Source organism: Piliocolobus tephrosceles, chromosome 6, assembly GCF_002776525.5.
Source record: "Piliocolobus tephrosceles isolate RC106 chromosome 6, ASM277652v3, whole genome shotgun sequence".
NCBI classification, from domain to species: domain Eukaryota; kingdom Metazoa; phylum Chordata; class Mammalia; order Primates; family Cercopithecidae; genus Piliocolobus; species Piliocolobus tephrosceles.
The window spans coordinates 159,666,787-159,692,575 of record NC_045439.1 but is presented as its reverse complement, the minus strand read 5'-3'; the positions used below and the strand labels follow the sequence as shown (position 1 = coordinate 159,692,575).

At 36.3% G+C, this 25,789-nt stretch overlaps 1 long non-coding RNA gene and 3 other non-coding genes across 5 annotated transcripts; all 4 read right to left on the bottom strand.

Moving 5' to 3' along the window:
- Window positions 1-1,945: 1,945 nt before the first annotated feature.
- LOC111525107 lies at window positions 1,946-25,758 on the bottom strand. Of its 2 annotated transcripts, XR_002725952.2 has the most exons (7): window positions 25,169-25,758; window positions 24,742-24,879; window positions 22,354-23,012; window positions 5,876-6,093; window positions 5,286-5,394; window positions 3,999-4,128; window positions 1,946-2,977 (listed from the first exon to the last, which is right to left on the bottom strand). It is a non-coding gene; the product is annotated as an uncharacterized LOC111525107 (long non-coding RNA). The 2 variants fall into 2 exon arrangements; XR_002725951.3 differs by lacking the exons at window positions 22,354-23,012; window positions 24,742-24,879; window positions 25,169-25,758 and having other exon boundaries at window positions 5,876-7,113.
- LOC111525148 lies at window positions 17,580-17,650 on the bottom strand. The gene has a single exon (XR_002725977.1). It is a non-coding gene; the product is annotated as a small nucleolar RNA SNORD108 (small nucleolar RNA).
- Window positions 19,388-19,449, bottom strand: LOC111525147. Its single transcript, XR_002725976.1, has one exon. It is a non-coding gene; the product is annotated as a small nucleolar RNA SNORD64 (small nucleolar RNA).
- On the bottom strand, window positions 22,719-22,793 carry LOC111525149. The gene has a single exon (XR_002725978.1). It is a non-coding gene; the product is annotated as a small nucleolar RNA SNORD107 (small nucleolar RNA).
- Window positions 25,759-25,789: the final 31 nt, after the last annotated feature.

Below are 25,789 nucleotides of genomic sequence, written 5' to 3'. Positions count from 1 at the left end.
CAGCTACTCGGAAGGCTGAGGCAGAAGAACTGTTCGAACCTGGGAGATAGCGCCATTGCACTCCAGTCTGGGCAACAGTGAGACTATGTCTCAAAAAAAAAATTTACAGGCTGAAAATTTCCCTTAGGAGTATAAAAAAAATCTTAGAACTAATAAATTCCACAAAATACCAGGCAACAAATTCAGCAAGCAAAAATAGTAATGAATAATTCACAAAGGAAATTCAAAGAACAATTCCACTTGCAATAGCATTTTAAAAATACAATACTTAGCAACTTAACCAGTAAGATCAAAGAAAATTTTCTGTACAATGAAATTTACAAATCATTTCTGAAAGAAATAAACAACATAAATAAAAAGACATCCCATGTTCATGGACTGGAAGAGTTAGTATTGTTTATGTCAATATTACTCATAGTAATGTACAGATTTAATCCCCAGTAAACTTCCCATGATATTTTTGACAAAAATTAAAAACAAAATCCTAAAACTCATATAGCGTTTCAAAGGACTGAAATGAGCAAAACAAACCTGAAAAAGAACAAAGCTGTTAAGAGTCACAGTTCCCAATTTCAAAATGTTAACTGCAAAGCTACAATAATCAAAACAGTGTGATACTGGCATGAAGACATACACAAAGAACAAGGAAATAGAATAAAGGGTTCCAAAAAACACAAGTTTGCATAAATGCTTAGTTGATTTTGGACAAAAGATAAATAACCTTTTTAAAAAAAACACACACACACACACACACTATTATTTCAACACCTTTTTAAGCCAACATTTCTACGTAATTAAAGAAAAACATTACTTGTTTCTAGCCTGTGCCAGAAATACTCAAAATGGTTTCAAAGACTCAGTAAAACATTGAAAACCTCTGACAGCAGAACAAGTAAAAAGCTGTTTGTTTAGGAATCATTTCAGAAATTCCAAATGAAATGATAAGAACTACAATCAAGGAGTACATACTAAAATATAATTTACTTCATTCATGGGATGGAATAATGTTCAATTTTGGAATACGTTAATTTTAACCTTAATAATTATAAGGACAGGTTTTTCAACTATACAAAAAGAAATCTTATTAAACCTGTCACCAAATTTGGTAAAACATCCTCTTCTAAAAGACTACTGAAATGCCAGTAAGAACAAAAACCACCACGACCTAAGGGGACTGCAATTGACAGTCCAATTGCCAAGTATACTTCCTACTTCCATATATCCTAGAAGTACTTACGAATGTACTTTATCAAGATAATTAAAATGACAAATTGTTCAAGAAAGTCATAATTTTAGAAATTCAGTAAAGACTACTAGAAAAGGCATACAAAAAGTTTTCACGTATCAATTAGATAAGTTGAATGACTAATTCAAATCACTAAATTAACAAATAACTAAAAAATGCCTAGTATTAAAAAATACTTTTAAACACTGCACTAGCAATATCCCCAAATTATTATTCCATTAAAAATAGAAAGACCTACCTTGCAGTTGGATAGAAGACTCAAGTTTAAAGATATCTATTCTCTCCTAATTAATCTATTAAGTTTGTTGCAAATGAAATTAATACTGCATTTTTTTCCAACTTGCAAAAATAATTGTAAGTGTCAATTAATAGAAAAAAATGCAAGTATAGACAGGGAATATTCTGAAAAAGAAGAGAAATGAGATAGAACTCAATGGAATAGATAAAACAGTATAAATCATTAGTAATTATTAAAGTGTCAATAAGATGGTAAGCCAAGTTAACAGAAATGTAGTCAATTTTACCTGGAAATTTTCTTTCTGGTAGAATTTAAGAGATAACTAAATATGTAATGCATTCATTAACACCAGAATGATGGTTAATGGAAAAAGAAATGACAAAATAACTGCTGAAATAGAAGGCAATACAAATAAATGATATTAATGTAAATATGTTTAAAAAAAACACAAAACTCCAAAGTCATAAAACAGAACAAGATTATATTTCAATATACAACTTCTATATAACCAAAAAATAAAACACCATAGTAAAATGAATGAGAAACATATTTGCTATTCTAGACAAAATGTTAACATCTGTAATCACAAATGAACTCTTCAGAAATCAGTACGAGGAGACTAACATTAGAAAGGAAGTGAAAATAAAAGGAACAGAGGAAAATGGAATAGCACAAATGAGTTTTAAGGCAATATTAAGATGATACAGTTAACATTAATAGCTCAGAAAGCAATTTCATTATAAATTACATTATCGATCCTTACAAATATTATCTGATGTTTGTACAGCTTTAGGAAATGAAGAATTCTCAAATACTGGGGAAATTTGCTCTAGTCACCGGGAGTTTACTCAAAAATGTAGATTTTTGCCTAAACATGGCCCCAGCAGTTCCAAACCATAGGAATCACTCCAACAAACTAATCAGATACACATCCACACACATACATGTACATGTTTACTACACAAAAAATGTATAATATATCATCCCCCCAAAACTACTTATGTATCAACTGGTTTCTAAAAATTGGCTCGGGGCTAGAAATAAAGAAAAGGCACTTAAGTAAAACTACTACATTTCACAAAATTCTATGTCCTTTGAATTCTTATGTAACATTTTTAATGAATCAATTTTATATTTACCCTGTGATTAGCGAAAATTATAAATATATGCACTTCATACTTATGAAAGCACTGAGATGAAGCTCTTTAAGTTCCACTATCCTGATTTCTTTGTTCAGTAATGTCTGTAATTCCAGCTCCTGAGATATGATCCAACAGCAACCATGAAAACAATCGTCGTGCCTACTTAAAATTCACTTCAATGACACTCTTTAGGTCACTTTCCAAAAGTGAGTTTTCTGTTTTTTGTATCTGCAAGGAATGTCCACTGAAACACACATGAAGAGTGTCTCCATACATCATAAAAAGCATTTTTTGATTTTGGTGAAGATGATGGTACAAATAGTGGCACAGGTTCCCTTTTTCAGTCATCACCTGAGAGAACACAGTTGGAAAAATGCGAAAAGGTTAGAAGCAAAGTTTATATCGTCGGCAAGAACTAATAAAATTTGTCTGTAAAATGATATGCAACATTCATTCTATTATGGAGAAAGAACATGTGGATCAAAATTCCTTTTGGAGTATTCTAATAATAAAGGAGGTCAGATGTTAGCTCTCTTTCCTTCTTCTTTTTTTTTTTTTTTTTTTTTTGTTGTTGTTGTTATTGTTGTCATTTGTTTTTCTTGAGATGGAGTTTTGCTCTTGTTGCCCAGGCTGGGGTGCAATGGCGTGATCTTGGCTCACTGCAATCTTTGCTTCCTGGGTTCAAGCGATTCTCCTGCCTCAGCATCCCAAGTAGCTGGGATTATGCTACCACGCCCAGCTAATTTTGTATTTTTAGTAGAGACGGGGTTTCACCATGTTGGTCAGGCTGTTCTTGAACTCCTGACCTCAAGTGACCAACCCATCCACCTCAACCTCGCGCTGGGATTACAGGCAGGAGCCACAGCGCCCAGCCTCTTTCCTTCCTATGTCTTGTGAAAAATGGACCTCTCCAACATTATCCACACAATGTCTTTGTATTCGGATTCCTTTACCTCTAGGTCACTTGTTCACATACAGAATTATTACCTGCAGTATACACGCGTTTCTGCACAATATACATGACAACAATGCCTAAATATTTAAATGATAATAACAAAAAGAGCTCAGCCCTATCTGATGAGAAAGAAATAGTAACTATACTAAAAACACAGAAGCTACAATGAAACTCTGGAGAGGATACAATTCCTAAACTGTCCTGGGCATGGTCAGACCAACGGAATCCATGGACATAACAATATTGTTTTATGCCCGTTTCAGGATAATTTATTACATAGCAGTATGTAACCAACCAGATCTGAATGTCAACTAGCTGCCAGAAAAAAAAAATCAAACTTATGAAAAACAGAATATATCAAGTCCTATCTAACCAAACCGCCCCCTCCCAATCAAGTTAGCACTCAACTGCCCTTACAATCATATTGCCGAGGGAATGAAGAACACTTCAATGAAAGCGCTGCAACAGGTCATTCACTGATGGTAGGTACCATTCTTGAGATTAAAAACAAAGATGATAAAATGTTCCTTCTTGGAACTACCATCTCCTGACAAGGAAAAAGAAGAAACACTGTAAAGTGAGATATATACCACTCTAATGAAACAGCTAAGGTGGCAGATTAAGTGAATGCTCATGCTGAACTTTATTACAGGTTATATTAACATTTAGAAACACTTCCCATTATCAATCCTATAGCAAAGTCAACTTACAACCTCAGTAATGACTTTAATAGTTTTCAGTATCAGCACCTTTTTGTGGTTTCCATGAATTTCACCCTTTATCATATCAAAGAACTGTATGTGAAAACATTTTGTGAAAACTGTACATTTATGAAAATACACATATCGCCGATTTTATAATTTCTAATAATTAGATGCCTGGTCATTTATTAGTTATATTTTCATGTTTGACCATAAATAAGCAAACTAATTAAAGGTACTGTGTGTGCATGTGCACCTGTGGCAGACCAGGTTCCACTAACACAGGCCTCCATTAACAGCTGTTTCCGTAATGATGGAATGATTAAGTTAAATATTAGAAGCTCAAAGAGCCATTTCGTTATCCAAAGGCTGGAATGTCACAAAAGCCCACCAAATTTTGCCTAGGCCTCTCTTAAACCTTAAAGCATGATTAAACAAGTTTTACTGGGGGTCTGAAGAAACTCTCTAGGCCTCCACGAATAAGTTTACTGGGGGTATGAAGGAACTCCCCAAACCTTCATGATTTAGTAGGAGACAAGATAAGGGTAATCACCTCAGCACCTGGACCCACTGAGATTACATAAATTTACTGAGGCTACAGAGGAAGGTCTCTACGACTCAGACCTTAGTTATAGATCACTTATGTCTTTAGATACACACTTACACATGCATATATAGCTTAGAAGGTATTTAAGCTCTGAAAAACTTTGTAATTTTGAATTGATGTGGTGACAATTTCCAGGCCTTCTTCCTGTAACTAGCTCTAACTCTTCCTCCCCTGTTCATCTGCATCTCATTATTGGACCATGAGAAATAGCAGCCCGACCTCAGTTTGGTCTGGGAACCAAACTACACCTTCACTTCAATAAAATATATTTTAACGAGTAACTCATTTGATAATTCCAAGGTGGTCAGGAAATACACCTGTACCAGTATGATTTTCCTGAGCTTAGGCAAAACCTCACCAAAACCTCACCCTCAAATAGCACCAGAACCTTCTTACCTATGTTTGCACTTAAGTTGTAAATTAAGCGACTCCGTAAGAAAGGGATGTTCCTGATGATTCCATTTGCAGGTTAGCTGCAAATAAGTTTTGCACTCATCCTGATTGTCTAAGAAAAACAGTAACCAATACAGAAACATTTAGATGCAAATCAGGAACCAGAACATACCCATTAGGATGATTTTAGGCTAGCCTGGCATAGAGAATAGAGAAAATCAAGTTCAACCAGCAACCATTTCACTTTCTCACCAACTTTAAACCACACCTTTTAGAAAGATGCAGAGAATATTTAAAATTTTCCCCCGCTAATTCTGAATGATCTATAAATCCCCAAAGGCCTACTTTAAATCCATCAAACACTCAACCACTTTAAAAGGAAGGAAGCAATCTGTTTTCAGTTTATACCAAATTAATGAAGGATAACTTCCAATATATCCCAAGACACCTCCTCCAACATCTTGATCTAGTCAGTACCCACAAATATAGCATGGCCACCACTATTAAAATGTACTCTCCTTATAGAATGTTTCAGTTACTATTTCCTTTCACTCATCTGTTTCTCAACAGAAATTTCACTGTTTGACACCTACCTCAAATTCCATCTTCTGCTTCTTTCCTCAGGTAATCCAATACTCCGTTTCGTGGTAGTTGCTGCATTAATGTCTAAATCACAGGCTCTTTGTGAGATCAATCAAAAATCATTCATAATGCTGTTGAGAACAAGAAGCTGAATACAACAGCCCATTGTTCCTAGGATGTTGAATGTCAAGGATGAAGACAGGCACAAAGTGGTTGTCTCTAAAATTTCCTGTTGTTTAAATGTTCATTTTGAAATAGCTTTTGAAACTTTCAGATACAGAAAGTAGAAGTCGTCCTTCTATTCTCCATTCACTACACAGGACTGTTAAAACTTTGTCACGTCCCTCCAAACAATTTTCATGTGAATCATATTCTTTCTAGATGTTTGTCATGTAGTAATATACAAATATGTACATATACAATCTTTTGAGTTTAACTCATGTGTTACAATTTCAAACAGTATATTTAAATAATCACCATCACCACAACACTGAAGTATTAAATGTCAGAATGACAAGCCCCACATATAAATATAATTCATATTTTTATAATTAACCATTAATATTTCAGTTAGAAAAACTAGAGATATATGCACAGACCTCTGTAAACAGCTAGTTGCTCATTGAAAAATGATATAAAATATCAATTTAGGACTACAAAACATATTCCATATAGAAATTTTTTAGTGTTAGAATTACATTCATGCTAAAGAAGCTATAATCACTGCAATGTTTGATTTATTGGCAGATACCTCAGACAGTTATGATTTTGTAGCCAACCTATATTTGGTAAATTTTCAAGAATTGGAATAGATAAAATCCCAGTAGCCAGCTATAACATTTCAAAACTTTTACATAGTATCAATTTGATTGTCATTGCCAAACTGCTGCTTAAAAAGACATACAATTTAAACTTTTGATCAATACTGGATGGAATCTTTATAAAAGTTTTCCTAATTTACATTGTAAAGTAAACTTGAAATCTCTGATTATCACATATCTGAGTTTTTAAAAGCTATCAAAAAGTAAAAAATATTCACAACCACAGTTCTTCTATAGTCATACAAATGTGGAAAGAGGTTAGAGAATAAAATGTTTACAGACCTGCTTATTATTTAATGAATAATCACCATACATTTAGATATAACGGTAAGTGGAATTCTAGAAATATCTGCAAGCTTAGAAATAAAATACTAGTTCCACAATTTTTTTTAATTTTTTTTTTTTTTTTTTTTTTTTTGATACAGTTTTGCTCTTGTTGCCTAGGCTGGAGTGCAATGGCGCAATCTCAGCTCACTGCAACCTCCAGGGTTCAAGCAGTTCTCCTGTCTCAGCCTCCCAAGTAGCTGGGATTACAGGGACCCGCCACCATGCCCACCTAATATTTGTAGTTTTAGTAAAGACGAGGGGTTCACCATGTTGGCCAGGCTGGTCTCAAACTCCTGACCTCAGGTGATCGACTGCCTCTGCCTCCCAAAGTGCTAGAATTACAGGCATGAGCCACCATGCCCAGCCACTAGTTCCACAATTTTTTAAATGAAAATAAAACACAAAGCAGTACATGAGTGAAAGATTAACACCCTTGAAATAGATCTATGCCACTAAATTAAATTTAGACATGCACGTGAATACTTATGATATACATGGATATGCATTTAAATAAATTTGCAAAGAGTACAAATAACAAAAGAACAATTACTTAAATAATCTTCTAACACTCAATATATCTATCTAATTTACAATGACCATTCCCTTCTCACGTCTTCCTCTATCTTCCTAAAGATAAAATATCCAGGGGGTTTTGTTTCTTTGTTTCGTATCAGCATACGATGCACAAAAAACCCACAATGGTTATTTTTCTTATACAAGAGACCTTAATGTTTAAAAGATACGGAGGCAATCTATTGCTCTGTCTCAAAACACACAAACACCAAAATGTTACACAGTCCCAAGAGGCCAATTATTGATTACCTATTGTACTACTGAACACTTAAAGGAGTCAATTTATGATATTTTACAATGAAATATTTACACATTTATACTTTGTTGAGACTCCATGCATCTAGCAAACCTAGATCTTTAGAAAATGTCATTTTTATCTGTTAAAGTGTTTTCTGAATGTTGTCATGCAGTCCAAGTAAATACAAAACTGTGTAATTCAAAGAGGTAGAATAAATTTTTCCTTATAAAAGACATTTCCTACAATGACTATAAAAGTATATTTATATAATGCCCTATCAACAATGTAACTACAAAATTAAGACTGAAGTTTTTAATACGTAATAGAAGCACAAAACAATGGTTAAATATATTTTCTTTCTGATTATAATTTAAAGTTGAAAATACACATTCTTTTAACTTATTCCTTACACTAACAACCCAATAAAGGTTAGATACCAAAATATGTATAGGTCAAGAAGCCAAAAATTTCATCAAGTTCATTGCCAAGACATTTGTAAAACACAATGAAACCATGAAATTTTACAATGACTTATTTACAAAATTATACTTTATGAGACTCTATACATCTAGAAAGACTAGATGTTAAAAATTAAAAAATTTTATCTATTATTTACAAAGTTGTCTTGAATATTGTCATGCAACCAAGGGAACACATACAGAATTTTGTATAGTTCCTAGAGGTAGTAGAAAATCTCTTTAATGAAGTCATTTATATCTTGAATATTAACAGGAAATAAAAATTATGGTATCAGGAAGTATATCTAGAAAGACCAAATGCATTTACATGACATTTAATCTAAGTTTTTAAAAATATGCAATTCATATCTGATATAATGGTAAGCTATATATTAACAGGTAAAATGCAGAGTCTCATGTCATTTCCTCCTTCTAATATCCAAATTAAAACATGATAAATTTTGTTTAGCTCCAAGACCCTGTGTATCAATAATCAATTTCATTGCCAAGTTAACTGCAAAAGACAACAGTACTAACAAATTTACAACAAGCTACTTTAAAAAATCATACTTCGTGAGACTCTCTATACATCTAGAAATACCAGATGTTTAAAATTAAATATTTCATTTACTGATTATTTATTAAATTGTATTGGTTATTGCCATGCCACTAATGAACACAGAATCATATAATTTAAAGATTCTATAGTAGGTGCTTAAGAAAAATGAATTGCATCATGAACCTCAGTACATCAAGGACAGTAAGATATACCTTTCCCTTTTTTTTTTTTTTTTTTTTTTGAGAGGGAGTCTCGCTCTGTCGCCCAGGCTGGAGTTTGCAGTGGCGCGATCTTGGCTCACTGCAACATCTGCCTCCTGGGTTCAAGCTACTCCTCTGCCTCAGCCTCCGGAGTAGCTGGGATGACAGGTGTGCACCACCATGCCCAGCTAATTTTTTATTTTTAGTAGAGATGGGGTTTCACCATATTGGCCAGGCTGGTTTCGAACTCCTGACCTGGTGTTCCACCCTCCTCGGCCTCCCAAAGTGCTGGGATTACAGGCGTGAGCCTCCACATCCCGTCAAGAGATACCTTTCAATACAGAGGTTATTTTTACATGAAACTGATCCAAACAATTTAATAAAAATTTTTACTTTTAAATAAAAATGTGGTGGAGGGAACCAGTCTCCCTCTCTAACACGACAGCATATGTGCAAGTAACAATCCCAGCAACACAATGAAGACTACACAAAGGGGAAAGAACAATCTGTCATCAAAAGAAAAACGTCTCTATCCTCTTTGTCAACCAACTATATATTTACAAAGTTGAAATGTTATAGAACAATATGATAAACACAGCTATTTAATAGTAAACCCAAAAGAGCCACCCACACAGAGCTCTTAAAATCATTTGCAGGGTTAAGCATAGTTTAAAAAAGCGATGTCTGCAATATATGCTCATCCACACTGTCTATAAAACAAAACAAAACTAAAGAGGATTTTACAGTTGTCTAGCAGTATCCATTGAGGATTTGTACCTGTACCGTGCCCCCATACCAAAATCAGCGCATACTCAACTCCCTCGGCTCTTCAGAACCCATGGTTATGAAAAGGAGGTGCTCTGTTTACTCGGGGTTCAGATTCTGCCAATGCTGTACTTTCCAGCTGCATGTGCTTGCGGAGGCAAAACCCGCAGACGGGAGGGCTGACATGACAAATGCTCATCACAGAGATGAAATGAAATGACAAAGTACCCAGCACACCTCTCCACGCGAATCAGGAAGCTAATGCCTATTTTCATAAAAAGACCTCTGATTTTTTAATATATATCAGCAATGTCTATATATTAACATGGAAAGAATAGGTATTTTAAAGATATAACCTGACTGTACACACAGCAATCTAAACATCCCACTCTACCATACAGGCTTGGTATGCCATTTCACTTCAACAAACATAAACAACTTCTGCCCTATAGTTTTAAGTAAAATATATCCACCAAATATAACAAATTTCTGTACATCTATAAATTCTGCACATATTAAACATGGACACAACTAACAATCGAATAAACCTCCACATACACACCAATTTAAAAAAAAAAACATAAAGGTTAACACTTCTATTGACAAAAGATTGTTTTCACCATATTTTAACATTCATATATTCTGTATGTTCATATATGTGCATGGTGGGTGTTTCTATATACCTAGGAAATTCAGATGTTACTCAAGACGCTTATCTATTATTCACACAGCAGTCAAATGGTCTCCAGCTCTATCCAGGCACCTAACAGTCCAATAAACACAGGAAGGGACAAGCCACCAATTAGGTTGGAATAAGGAAAAATAATATAAAAATGTATATCAAAATTATTTTAGACAATCTCATTTTTTTAAAACTGCAGAACCCAAAACAAAACCAAGAAGACCCTCAAAATCAAACCTCACAAGCACACAAAGATGCTAACTCTATTGGCAAACAATGATTCTACTTTTGAATAAAAATATATTTCCAAAAATATGGCAGAAATTGAATACCCAACTATGTTGTTTTATCTTCTATATACAATATAAGTATATATTCTGCATCAATCAAATAAATCCCACACAAACATGGCATAGCAATTCTACTGATCAAACTGAAGTGTTTTGCCCTTGTCTAGTGGTTTACTGGTCACAATATATGCCTATTAGTAATCTGTATGCAGATGCTAAAAAGCAAAAGGTAACATTTGTCTACTACATATTTAGCAGCCATACACTAGCTCTGGCAACTTAAGAATATTTCTACCCCATGACAAAAAATGTTGTTTATACAGTGAAATGTATGTGTATATATAGACCCACATACACACAAATACACGTGTCAGTAATTCCTACAAATCAAAGACTAAACAATTAAAGCAAAACAATTATATATTTTGACTGTTTTATACACATGTAACAAAATTCCCCTTCAGCTGCTCAATTATTTACACACATTAAGTGATCTGCCTATGTGAGGGAGGGAACAAAAGCTTTCACTATGTATGTATGTGTATGTGTGTGTATACATATATTCATGTGTGTTTACATGTGTGTATACGTATTTAGAAACATGCAGACATAATAGCCTCTATGCTTTAAAAAACATATAACCATGTATATTGTATACACAGAAGTGTTCCATTGATCACCTCATGATCTAATGAACTCAGGTTTCACATCCCATTGCTAGTATCCCCATAAAAACTAGTAAAATGCCTCTACAGATAGAAACATTTTAAATCAAAAACAACTCACTATTGATGAAAGTCACATTTTTTTGGCAAATGAGAACTTTTCCAACCTATGCTATTTGACTCATGTGACAATTTTTCTGTTATGTAAGAAACTGCATATACACATCTGAAAACTATACACAGAGGCAGACCAACACTTATGACATTTCCACCATGTTGCATCTGTCAGAAAAACACTGTCACATATACATTTATATTGAGATATATAATATTATACTAGAAATTATAAGATATAATTCCTATTATATCTACCACAACCTAAAACTTAAGCCCAATGATCCAATGAACACTTTGCTTTTTGCAAGCAAAACTGGTTCTATCCCATATGAATTAAAAATGACGTCTATACACTTAGAAAATTAGATGTTAAAAATATTTAGCATATCCACCAGCAATGAATTAATGTTCCGAGAGGTGATTTAACACTCCCACTAGCAAAAGGAAAGTAGTCTACCTGTCTACAATGTAATGTTAACATATATATAAGACCACCACCACCTTCACGTGGATTTAAGTCTGGAAGCCCCGCAACATATGCTCATACGCACACAGGGCTCCAACATTCCACCCTCTTATCTCCTAAATCCACATCTAATATTTGCCTAATACTAACAAAGCCATCTAAGAGTCTAGAGACTCCTATCAGTAACCAATGACATCACTGTATAACAATTTAATGTTCCCCAAAATGCAAAATGTCAGCCATCTCTATGCTGGTTAAGTTTCAGTAATACAATCCTGTTGGTTATATAAACAAATACAAAACCCACCCAACCCTTAAAATATAAGTGTTCTAAAGGCTGGCCTTTTCTTCAATTCCATCACGAAAAGAAAATCTTACACCATGCAAATTTTAACAGAAAGACCACTGACAAAATAACATCTACATCCATGGCTTTCATACATAGAGCAGCATCAATAAAACTTCTTAGTTAGAAGTTGTATACATTAAGTTCACCCAGAAAAACATCCATAGCAATAAACCAAAATAAAAGGAATTTTAACGTACATCACTCCGAGGTACTCTAACAATTGCATCTCTACAATCGTTTCTTAAAATGTTTCTATATACTTGAGCAAACTAATTGTTAGCAGTATCTATATACCAAGAAAATGTCATTAAACAATTATTTAGAAACTTCACACACTGTCTCCTCAAATGCACATAAACCAAATGCTTTTCTAATTAACACTTCCCATGTCATTTTCTATTACCCTTATGCACTCAAAAAGTGAATACAGAATTGTATTTATCTTTAAAAGGTGACCTGAGAATTCCTTTCTAACAACTGTTCTAGAATAAAATTCTACCAAATACATTTTTAGAAGCTTCCCTAGGAAACGAGCTATTTAGCCACAGCAACTACATTAACAAGCTTAACAGATTCATGTTCAAAATCCAAGTGTTTGCTTTTACCTAGTTACATTCCAAGATTATGCAAAAAAATACAACTATTACGCATTTAATTTCATTGTCTGGCTTACCCAAGGCACAACGAACAATTCATACACATTTATCATTCAATGTGTGTCTTATATTTTCATTTCAATACTATTATCCAAACAGAATTTTCCCACATATTTAAACAAACTCATAAGGTAAATTATGTCCAGGAAAAACGTTTACGTATTTTGAATATTTGGAGCTCTTTCACAATGCTAGCAGGAGTTGGGGAATGACGTCCTTATTGCATGTGCACGCAAGTATATCATGTGCAGGGCTTTTACTGGTAAACCTTCCAAAGGCAAGCAGACTCTCCATGGCAAGAAAAAAAAATATTCTCGGTGGATGAAGTTCAGCGCCAAGATATTTCTTCCTTCCAGGGTCTTCCAGCTGATGAGGCACCTAGCTGAATTCAACAAATGTTATCCTTCCCCTTCTATCCATATATTCCTGCAGGGTTGGCTTGTCAACTTGAGTTTGTACAGACTAGCCAATATATTTCAAGTTTTCTATATCTAAAATGTTTTTTCAATTCAGCAGATAATTCTTTATGTACCTGCCAAGCCAAGAATCTGGAGTTAGAGTTGTTCTGATGCTGTAAGGAGCAGGCAGAGTAGATCTGGACCATGGCTCTACAGCGGACTCTGGTCAAAGACCCTTTAAAGCAGACATCTCCAAGGGGGTTTAGACTTCCACTGCAATCTAGAAATAAAAGTTCTCCAGAAGTTCCAAAAAGATCTGTAAACTACAATTTTCTCAATGCTGGGGTAGTCACTCAGACGACTCACTCCTGCTTATACATTTCAACGAAAAAATGGTTCACAAATCTACCCCAAATCGTACATTGTAATCAGCGTTTCTTGCCGCAAAAAATTTCTGAAAATTTTTAAGGATGAGAGGATTAGTGAGGGAATGCCACAAAATACACTAATCCAAATGTTTGGTGCCCACAAGTGGGCGGTTTCCAGTGTTTACTGTGGCAAAAGATGTTCTAAATATTATAAACGTATGCAATCTTTGTCCTCTTCCTTCATTATTGCTCATTTCCAAAAGTCTTGAAACATGACAACTGCTTATTTATCAAGAAAATCTGATGAGGTTTGTCTTTCTTCCCCACATCAGCTCTGCCAGATAGATGAATTAAACAATCTGAGGTTAGAAGCAAGGGGAGCAGTTGAAAGTATGTGAATACAGTTAAGATGACAAAGCACTCAGCTGGAAGAGTAACTCCAGGTCAGCTATCTAATGGAGTGAACAGTATCTTTTGTACAGTTAAGTTTCTAAAGGAAATAATCCTGGTCCATCTTTTTGAAGTTGCAATTTAGCCCATGAATGAAAGCTGTTTCCTTGCCCCTTAGCTGGCATCTCCTTTATTCGACTCTTCAGAATTGACAGTCAAATGTATCGTAGTGATCTTAAAAAGATGTTTCTGAATGTAAATGAGTTTGAAATATTTCACAAATTTACTTTCTGCTTATTTTCTTGTTCAATGATCTGTTCATGATTTGTACATTTTCAAAACAATTTTCCAAGACTTTTTGTTTACTTTGAGCCGTAGATCGTATTTATGCACACTACAGGAACCAACAGAGTAAATAACCAATATATTTTGCCAACCCAAATGTAATAGATGCATTTTCATTTATTTTTATGTTGTCAACTAATCTTAACACACTAACAAGTACACCCTCTTATCCTCTCCAACAGCAATCTCCTCTTGATTTCCAACAGGTTTGCTCAAAGGGCAAGTTCATGTGAACACATGCTTCTTTTTTTAACCTGGAATATTTATTCTCCAGTGAGCTAGCCTGAAGCAGGTGGAGGCATCCAATAAAATACAATCTTAAGGAATCACCTTTTCTATTTTTAATAACCCCCCAACCAGACATCTGGCGATGTCATAGTAACCTCTCTACTTGATGAAAGAGACAACTCTAATTTAAAGCAAGACAGTATGTCCCAGTTCCCTACTCTCAGCTATGTGGTACAATGAAATGCCCTCGTTCTTGATCTAAACCCTAACAAAGAATGGAGAAAAAAAATCAAGGGGAAACTGACAGCCATACTTTGCCTGTACTCTACTAAAGGGCAAGTTGGTTATACTTTCTTCATTCATGTATTAACTCTACCAATGACTGTGGTAACAACATACCAATGAAATAAAAATTGACTATCCATCAAACACATACTAGATGCTAATTATTATGCTAGGCCTTGAAGACAAAGCAGTAAAAAGTATAGTCAAGGCATCTGATAAACCATTAATGTTTCTTTCTCCTTAAAGGGGAAAAATATCCAAAAAGTCAGTCTATTTAGCCTTTTGGAACCATATTTTCAAATTCTGCTACGTACTCATCTTAGACAAATGAAACGCATTATTTCAGTAAGTCAAAGCTTTTAAAGAAGGTATCATCATTGTGACTTTAACAATTTCTAAGAGATGTTTTTTTTTTTGTTTTTGTTGCTACTTGACATCATTGCCTATGGCTGTAATCCACTCAGTAGATAAAACACCCAGTCTACCTAAAATGTGAAGCCACGGTGTCCAGCCACGCTCACTGGAGTTACACGTTGTACAACTGACATTACAACAGAAAGTACAATGTCCCAAATTTGTTGCCACCCTCCAAAATAATTTCAATAATTCCTAGGCCATATATATTTTTAAATCCTCTGTAATTTCTTCTCATTTTGTTCAGTCCAACCCAAAGAAATCTGCTTGTTTGAAGTCTGGGTTTCTTGTTGAGTTGCTGTATCACAGAAAATGACTCTGATTTGACCTGAATATGTCCACATTCTTCACCACTTCCAAACCTGGAGGAGTCTCAACTGAAGTGGCTAATTTTACTGTTTTCAAGTAAAAGAGAACAGTCTATTCCCAAAGAGAATCATCACTGGAAAACAGTACTAAATTTCAAAAAACAACTATAGCCACTGGAATGCCAACCTGTATGTTGAAATTTCCCAAACCCAACACACGTAAATCCACCAGAAGTAGATGCTTAAAATCAAATAAACAATTAATAAAACAAGTTATGAAGAGTTCAGTAATTAACATTAAGTGCAAACAGGATTACCTTTCCTTCCTCCAAAAGGGTAGCTATTAGGCAGAAATTACCACACTATATTCACTGAGATTATAACTGCTCTTAAAATGTTATTTTTTTAAAACTACTGTTTTCTGGAATTCTTGTTTTCTTTTATCCAAAGGGAATTTATATGGACTGAATTTACTCAAATTTAATTTAGATTTGAATGGGTATAGTTGATACACTGCTAGGAAAATTATCAAATAAGCTTGTTTCCTCCTATGAGGTAGGTAATTTAAATTTATGTTAGAAATGTATTACTGTAAGTGATATATCTCTATATTCCCAGGAAATTAAGTGTTTATGTCCTCTCATGCATTTGAACACACTGGCTACTAACAGTCATGCCTACTAGTAACAACCTTGCAAGAAAAAAAATAAAGCATTCTACATTGATTTACATTATTACATAAGACAACTTTCTCTCAAGATTCCCTGGTCATGATCACATTTAAAAATATGTGGTAACAAGATATATCATTTTTTCCCCATATCAGTGTACATTAAAAGACATATAATAGCACTGTAAGTGTGGTTCCTAGATCTCCAGCATCTAGAAACTTGATAAAAATCAACTTTTCATACTTACACCTAATAAGCCAGAAACACTAGGTCAGGACCCAGAAAACTGGGTTTAAAAACCCCTCAGGTGATTCTTATCCACACTAAATTTAAACAAATCACTGACCAAAGCTATCTAGAAATACAGTCCTTTATTGATTCTAATAATTTAGCAAGAACAGACATTTAATCAGCACACTTTGCTACTTAAAACAATCTCAGTAAAAGACAATATTACCTATTTATGGTCATCTCAAGAAAAGGTATAGAAGCTAACATGGGAAAGGTAGCCGACATTCTTTCTCTGAAGTAAAACAGAAACTTCCATGTAAATAATAATTCTGATTCCTGACATACACCACCCCATTGTCCCACAATTCAAACCGTGCAAGTTTTCATTATTTCCAACAAATGAAACAATCGTAACATTACTCTCAATTTACCTGTTTCCCTTCATACAACTCAAGAACATGTTCCAACCATATTAAAATTTGCTTACTGGCCGGTCGCGGTGGCTCACACCTGTAATCCCAGCACTTTGGGAGGCCGAGGCAGGCAGATCACCTGAGGTCAGGAGTTCCAGACCAGCCTGGCCAATGTAGTGAAACACTGTCTCTATTAATTAAAAACAAACAAACAAACAAAAAACTAGCCAGGCGTGGTGGCGATCGCCTGTAATCCCAGCTACTCGGGAGGCCGAGGCAAGAGAATTGCTTGAACCTGGGAGTCGGAGGTTGCAGTGAGCCGAGACTGCGCCACTGCACTCCAGCCTGGGTGACACAGTGGGACTCCATCTCAAAAAAAAAAATTTTTTTTTTGCTTATTTTTCTCCTAGTACTCATTAATGCGATTTGCCATCTATTGCTAACTCATTCCTTCCACTACTCTCAGCAAATTACTTTGATTATGAATTAGCATGGCTGGACCCCAGGCTCTCTTTGCAGGAATGGAAAGTGTCATCCAATTTAAGAAATAATGATTCTCATCATTAAGCCAACCCTCCTCCTCCTACTACACCAACACACACACACACACACACACACACACACACAGTCATCTCTTCCAGAGATTATTTTCAGGGGATTTATTTTAAGCCATCTGTGAAGTATCACCCCACAAATGATACTTTTGTTTGGATGGGCTAGGCCAGCAACTACCACTGTATGCTCTAGGGTGCAGCAAGCATCTAAAGGTAAAAGACCCCTGTCAATACTATACCTCCACAGAGCTGGCACTAATTCCCTATTTTTCTCACGTAACTGCTTATTTCTAATCTAATTCAGTTAGTAGGAAGGGAAAACTCATTTTTCTCAATCCAACCAACATATCCCGAACTGCCTGGATCAGGAACACTAACAGAACCAAACAAATCTGAGAGGTTATAAATAAGCTAACATTTCTCCCAGAAGAACAGAGATTCAAAGGCAAGAACTAGAAAATAACATCTCACTTTCAAAAGAATGTTCATTTCACTGAACCCCAACCCCAACAGCTTTTCACTATAAACCAGTCATTTGTCATGTGACAAATGACAGTATCAACACTCACATCATTAACATGTACATATGTATACACAAACACATAACACATACAGAATTGATCAACTAAGAAAAAAACTAGAGAATAAGATCTTGCTATATTCAATGTTCATGGTATATTCAATACAGGCTTCTCTAAATTACCTTTTTATTCACCATTCTTCCTTCATAATATTACAGGCAAAACAAAAGCACCTACTCACAGAACGTCAATCACAGATAACGAAAGACCCATCAATCACACAAGCAAAAGTAGAGTATAGAATAATGTGAAATTAGAGATGTGATTCAAAAATGGCATGGTATTTAGCAATTGGTTAATCTCCGTGGGGCTCAGCATCAAAAACTATATAATGCCAATTTCATCCCCTTAACTGAATCTAAGAGTCAAAACTAAATCTCCACCTATGTCTTGTAAAGATACAGCAAATGGTCAACTTAATTAAAAGTATAATTAAATTAATCCCTGTAAATGTAACTTAAGCATTCTGCTAAATATATAAATTAAGTCTCCTCTCAAACCAAAGCAATGTCTCAGCCACAAACTAGCAATTTCTCAATTACATGCTAAATGGAGAAGCTGCCTCAGTGACAGAAACATACTCATGAAACTTTTATACAAGGTTGGAATCAGGTGATGCAAGCAATAGGGTTAAAAAAAAAAAAAAAAAAAGAGCACAGGAGCTCCCAGGTACTTATTCTCTTGAAGTAATCAATTGAAATGCATAGTAGAAATAAGCAAAGGTGTGGCTGCATGCATGGCTGACGCATGAAATCCTAGCACTTTGGGAGGCTGAGGTGGGTGGATCACTTAGAGACCAGCCTGGCAAACATGGCAAAGCCTGTCTCCACAAAAACATACAAAAATTAGCTGGGCATGCTGGCACATACTTGTAATCACAGCTACTCTGGAGGCTGAGACAAGAAGTGCCTGAACGCAAGAGGCGGAGGTTGCAGTGAGCCAAGATCACGCCAAAGATGAGACGTACCAATGCAGTGAACATAGAACACACGCTACAAAAGATTAACTGTACTAAAGGATCTAGAACCGACTTCCCTCTATTGCACTGGAAAACCTACGACATGCCACTCTCCTTAACCTGTATTGATAGGAAAAAACATGTGACATTTAGAGTCTAAGAATTTATGTTTTGAGTATTTGTGTCCTCAGTCCTTAGACTGATACTAAGGCTGGACTTCAGAGTAATCACATTGAGCTTCATCATGCTCAGTAAACACAGCTCATCACAAATCCAGCCCAGGTCTTTCCCAGTGTCTTTCCCATCAACTAGTAAAAATATGTAAAAAAAAAAATCCCTGCAGACAGTGTATCTCTATCCATAAGGACAGTCCCTGGCCTGGAAGAATAAATAAGAGTTTTATGTGACAATGGATATAAAACAACGGTAACAACAGTATCATTCAAAGCCCACAGAAATGAGGGGAATTATGAAGAAAGAGACACACACAGCAATCTATGTGAAGGAAACACACACACACACACACACACAGCAATCTGCCAGGAGGGTCTCATAGAGCTAAATATAGTAATTATTTCCACTAGCAAACTGTCCAAAGAACTGAAACGGAAATATCTTAATGCCACCACAAATAACTATCAACAACTTGCTATTTTCCCCAATAATTAAATGTAAACCAATTTTAGGACTAGAGTACACTGAAAATACGCATCAAAATATTTCAGAGTTAAGTGTAAACAAATGGTATAGAAAGACAGATAGACAAATAAAATCAAGGCTGGCACAACATATGAAATACAAAGTCCAACGAAAGGATTCTGAAGGAGGTCTAAACTAACTGTAACTTCTCTGACAAGAAATCAAAGTTAACACCGCAATGCAATCCAAATTTTCTCATGAGAACCCACAGTATTCCTGATACATATCTCCTAAACATGAAATCATTAGAGTTCAGGAACTGTATCATTTCAATTCAATTTTTGCTACCGAAGAACAAATGATATAACATAAAATGAACACATCTATACAAACAAGACATCCAAAAGATGGGAAACAGTCCAAAAAATTCAGATGTACAACCTAACTCTCAAGGTCACTGTATTCTCATTAGTTCAACAGAAAATAATTCACATGAACTAGACATCAAGTTCAAACATGAGGCTCCTTCTTGAATCTTGGGCACTTAGTGTGGACCTTGCTTTTTAAGTTGAATCGGCTCAGCAAAGCAAATTAACCCAGCCAAGCTTTTCCTACCAATCATTTCTATGCTGCATTAGTTCTTAAAACTCATAGGTTGGCCGGGCGCGGTGGCTCAAGCCTGTAATCCCAGCACTTTGGGAGGCCGAGACGGGCGGATCACGAGGTCAGGAGATTGAGACCATCCTGGCTAAGATGGTGAAACCCCGTCTCTACTAAAAAATACAAAAAACTAGCCAGGCGAGGTGGCGGGCGCCCGTAGTCCCAGCTACACAGGAGGCTGAGGCAGGAGAATGGCATGAACCCGGGAGGCGGAGCTTGCAGCGAGCTGAGATCCGGCCACTGCACTCCAGCCTGGGCGACAAAGCGAGACTCCGTCTCAAAAAAAAAAAAAAAAAAAAAAAAACTCATAGGCAAGCAGGCATTGGAAAAAGGATTCCAATGACTCACATGGTTGACGCTGAAAGTGGAAGAGCTAGAACTGTTTCTCCATGTCTGCAACCCCCTTTCAACTGTACAGCCACCTCATCCCTTTATCAACATATACTTCTACAATATTCCCCACCTCTTTACTTTCTATTGGCTTAATAAATACATCCTTTGAACTTGATATCTTTTTTTCTTTTCCCCCGAGTCTCACTCTGTCACCCAGGCTGGAGTGCAGTGGCACGGTCTTGGCTCACTGCAACCTCTGCCACCTGAGTTCAAGTGATTCTCCTGCCTCAGCCTCCTGAGTAGCTGGGATTACAAGCACACACCACCAAGCTCGGGTAATTTTTGTATTTTTGAGACAGGGTATTGCTATGTTGGCCAGGCTGGTCTCAAACTCCTGATGTCAGGTGATCCACCCACCTCAGCCTCCCAAAATGCTGGGATTACAGGCTTGAGCCACCGCACCTGGTCTCAAATATTTATATCGAATTAAGTGCTCCCCATCTCACCATGCAAGAGAGGACTTCTCACTCCTGTAAACTCAAATAGCACTTGCTGATTTCTATTTTTTTTTTTTTTCCTTGAGATGGAGTTTCACCTCTGTCACCTAAACTGGAGTGCCAGTGGCGTGATCTCGGCTCACTGCAACCTCCGCCTCCCGGGTTCAAGCAATTCTCCTGCCTTAGCCTCCCGAGTAGCTGGGATTACAGGCACCTGCCACCACGCCAGACTAATTTTCATATTTTTAGTACAGTGTTTTGCCATGTTGGCCAGACTGGGCTCGAACTCCTGACCTCAGGTGATCCGCCTGCCTCAACCTCCCAAAGTGCCAGGATTACAGGCGTTTTAACCACCACCACCAAATAACCCCAAAACCATACCCCAAAATACACTGTAAATATCATCGCAAGGTACTAAAGAAGTGCTGGTAAACACTAAATAACTCAAATGACCTCTACCTGGGAATGGCTGACTACTTCATGGGTGTAAATGTATGGAGTCAGATATCAGATGGGTCGAGATTCTGATCAGATATTCTGTCACAAGAAAGTAACTAGGAAATAGCTAAAAACTTGTTTTCTAACGTAAGAAAAAAATTAGTACCTGGCACAACGGTTCACACCTACAATACCAGCAGAGGCAAGAGGATGGCATGAGGCCAGGAGTTCAACACCAGCCTAAGCAACATAGTGAGACCCCACCTCTAAAAAAATTAGAAAACTAAAATTAGCCAGGCATGTTGACACGTGACTGTAGTCCTAGCTACTCTGGAGGGTAAGGTGAAAGGATCGTTTGAGCTCAGGTGTTCAAGGCTGCAGTGAGTTATGTTAATGCCACTGAACTCCAGCCTCGGTTGTGAGATACTGTCTCACTTTACAAAAATTAGCAATGCTGCCTCATTCATTCACTTAATATTTCTTCAACATCTGTTGTGTGATGGCTCTGTGCAAGTCGATCAACTGCACACAGCTGAAGAAAAAAACACATAAACAAAATCAACTGTTCTAAAATACCAACAGTATTCATTTAAAGGCATGTACTATACTCACTGTGTTCCACAATATATGCTCCATAAATGTAATTCCTCCTCTTTCCTGGACACCACTTAGAACCCTAGAACTCTGGCACTTTTTTTTATCCGAGAGGTGGTAGTCTCATTTTCACACATCTTTGTTTCCATCTCACCAAGTGCCTGTGCCTTCTGTGATCCAAGGGTAAGTTTCCTTTTAGCTTTCAACAACGTATAACATGTAGAAAAAAAAAGGAACTCAGAATATCTATACAAATAAAAAAGGGTATCTGAGCAACTAGCAAAGTGCAATACCACACCTGCCATTTTTAAGTATTCAAAGTTTTCACAACATTTTCTGCAGAAAATCTTGAAATCAAAAAGTCTAATGAGGCACACTGACTGGATTTCAGAGTGTCATTTTTAAGCTCAAATTTTGAAATCATTATGTTCAGACAAGGTCCTGTGTCATCATGAACCTAGCCAAGGCCTCTGCAATATAGTCTTATGTTTCTTTACAAGGTTATTTTACCTGAGCAGTTTACGTTTCTGTCCTAAAAGCACTTAATATAATTTTCAGCCTCGTTGTGACACTACTGAGTAGGATCCACACTGACGACACATCAAATTTTAGCGATCAGATTCTCTCTTCCTTTCAGAGGCATCAACTAAGCGGTCAAAAACTGGTATCACATGATGCTGAAAAAGTTACAACACAAATATCCTATTTCAGGCTCAGATGTCATTCTCCCACTACAAAAGTCCCATGAAAATATACCTTGCTTTATTACATAAAATTCATGTACTAAGCATTATTACGTGTATGGACAAGATGAAGAGAATTGAAATGCAAATATAAGACAGAATCAAGCAATGTATTATCGACCAGAAAACATGCATTTAAAAACTTCAACCCATGGCCGGGCACAGTGGCTCACACCCGTAATCCCAGCACTTTGGGAAGCTTAGTCGGGCAGATCACCTGAGGTCAGGAGTTTGAGACCAACCTGGCCAACATGGTGAAACCATGTCTCTACTAAAAATACAAAATTTAGCCAGGTGTGGTGGCCCACACCTGTAATCCCAGCTACTCAGGAGGCTGAGGCAGGAGAATAGCTTCAGACCAGAAGGAGGAGGCTGCAGTGAGCCAAGATCACACCAACCACTGTACTCCAGCTTGCACAACAGAGCGAGACTCTGTCTCAAAAAATAAATAAATAAATAAATACTTCAACCCATGGATTATAACTGACTACCTACTGAAATCAATGAAGGTAGTATCAGAGGTAAACATAACAGGTAAAGAGTGTTTTTGCTAAGCTTTGAAATGAGAGCATGAAAATTCTAGTCAAGCAGCACTATTTCACATAATTATCTATGTAAATCAGTTTCTACTTGTAATACTCTTATTACAAGAACCTATAAAAAGCAAAATACCAGTATGTTAATAACAAACATCTGAAATTTGACATCATAATTAAGGAATAATGAGTTCACGAAAGCAGGGAGCTCCCTAAGCAACTTTCAGAATCTTTTTAATTCCAAGCCAAGATTACCTATCATATAAAAAGGGAATACCTCAAATACTTCATTACCTATTTTAAGGTAGCAAAATTTTTATCTATTTGAAATTATTCTATAACCTACAATGAAAGCATATGTCAAACATGATGTGCAACATGAAAATATTTATGGAGTCACTTAATGAAATGCGTATCAGGAAATCAGAAAGTTGTTGACCAACCATGTTTTAGATGAGAAATGTGTGTGTGTGTATATATATATTTATTTTTTGTTGTTGTTGTTGTTGTTGTTTGTTTGTTTTTGAGACAGAGTCTCGCTCTGGAGTGCAGAGGCTGGAGTGCAGCGGCACTATCTCAGCTCACTGCAAGCTCCACCTCCCGCATTCACGCCATTCTCCTGCCTCAGCCTCCCGAGTAGCTGGGACTACAGGTGCCCACCACCACGCCAGCTAATTTTTTGTATTTTTTAGTAGAGATGGGGTTTAACTGTGTCAGCCAGGATGGTCTCGATCTCCTGACCTCGTGATCCGCCCGCCTTGGCCTCCCAAAGTGCTGGGATTACAGGTGTCAGCCACCACGCCCAGCCACATGTATGTATTTTAATGCAAGAATGTTGGATGATTTTTAAGTAACACCAAGCATTAACTACCAAGAATGTTTTAAGACGGGTACGTTGATGTGTGTCCCTAGTGGAAACACGCAGAAGCTTAGACTAGCATTCCATAACAAAAGATTCACCATACTCAATTATACTATCTATATCCCAAGTTTTCTTCTAATATATCATCACAATCAGGATTCTCAAAAAGTCCAGGAAGCTCCAGACAAAAGAAAATGTATTATCACCAAGCAAAATAACTACAAGAAGCAAGCATCTTGCGGAATCTAGAGTTTTTATAACTTACCTTTAACTCATGCAACAGGCCATATTTAATTAAAAAGGTCCTGAAAACAGGTTTTCTTCAAATATGCTGCATAATCACTCATGCCAAAATCTAAGGGCCATCCATACCAGCAAACCAATGCAAGGAGAAATGCTTCCCCTCCAAAAACAAACAAAAAAGTGTAATTAGAAGTAGTTCCAGAGCAGTATGGGAAGAAATCACAGGTTGCTCTACATACTACCCCACGGTTTGTAGAGGAAAAGTGTTTGTCTTTTCATCAATTTGTGTGAACTGAGGAGCGCTGTCTTCAAAGATCCAGATAAAGTACTTTGGTTGTGGCTTTGGTAAATCAAGAAGTTTAACATTTACAAATTCTGAGAACACTGATGTCACACCTGTATTCTGTAATTCCTAAAGCAACTAGGCTTGGCCTCTTTGTTTTCCTTACCTGAGAGTGGCCATTAATCCAAGAAGCTATTCGGGCAGAGACCATATCAAGTCAGTTACAGGAACTGTTGTTACTCTGATAGTTCCTTTTCCTTGAGTAATTACCGCCTGCAAGGATGTGATTTAAAAGATGGAAAAGGTGACATTCACAACCACTCCTGGTAATTTCAAGAGAAAAAATGTAACTCCAATCAGTCTATCAGTATGCTAACACCAATCTCTATAGTACCTGGTAATCAACTGTTACAATCACTATGAATCATTCCCTTGCTGCCTACTATAAACCTCAGCTGCAAAACCTAAAAATCTCTTCCGTTTTATGAATGGCTTCTTTGTCCTGTAACCAACTCGAACTGGACCTAGAGACTAGGGCATTCCTGAACTATTTACTCCCAGTTTGTCACTTAGTGACACCACTGAACTGTAATTTGTATTTTAGTGCACCAAGTATGTTTTAGTGTGTCAGTTATCTCTATTATCAGTGACACAATTTATTAACTCAAATATGCAACCTCCTGCCTCCCAGTACCCAGGACCTTCCACTCATTTAGTAATTTATAAATAAATACTTACTCGGCCGGGCGCGGTGGCTCAAGCCTGTAATCCCAGCACTTTGGGAGGC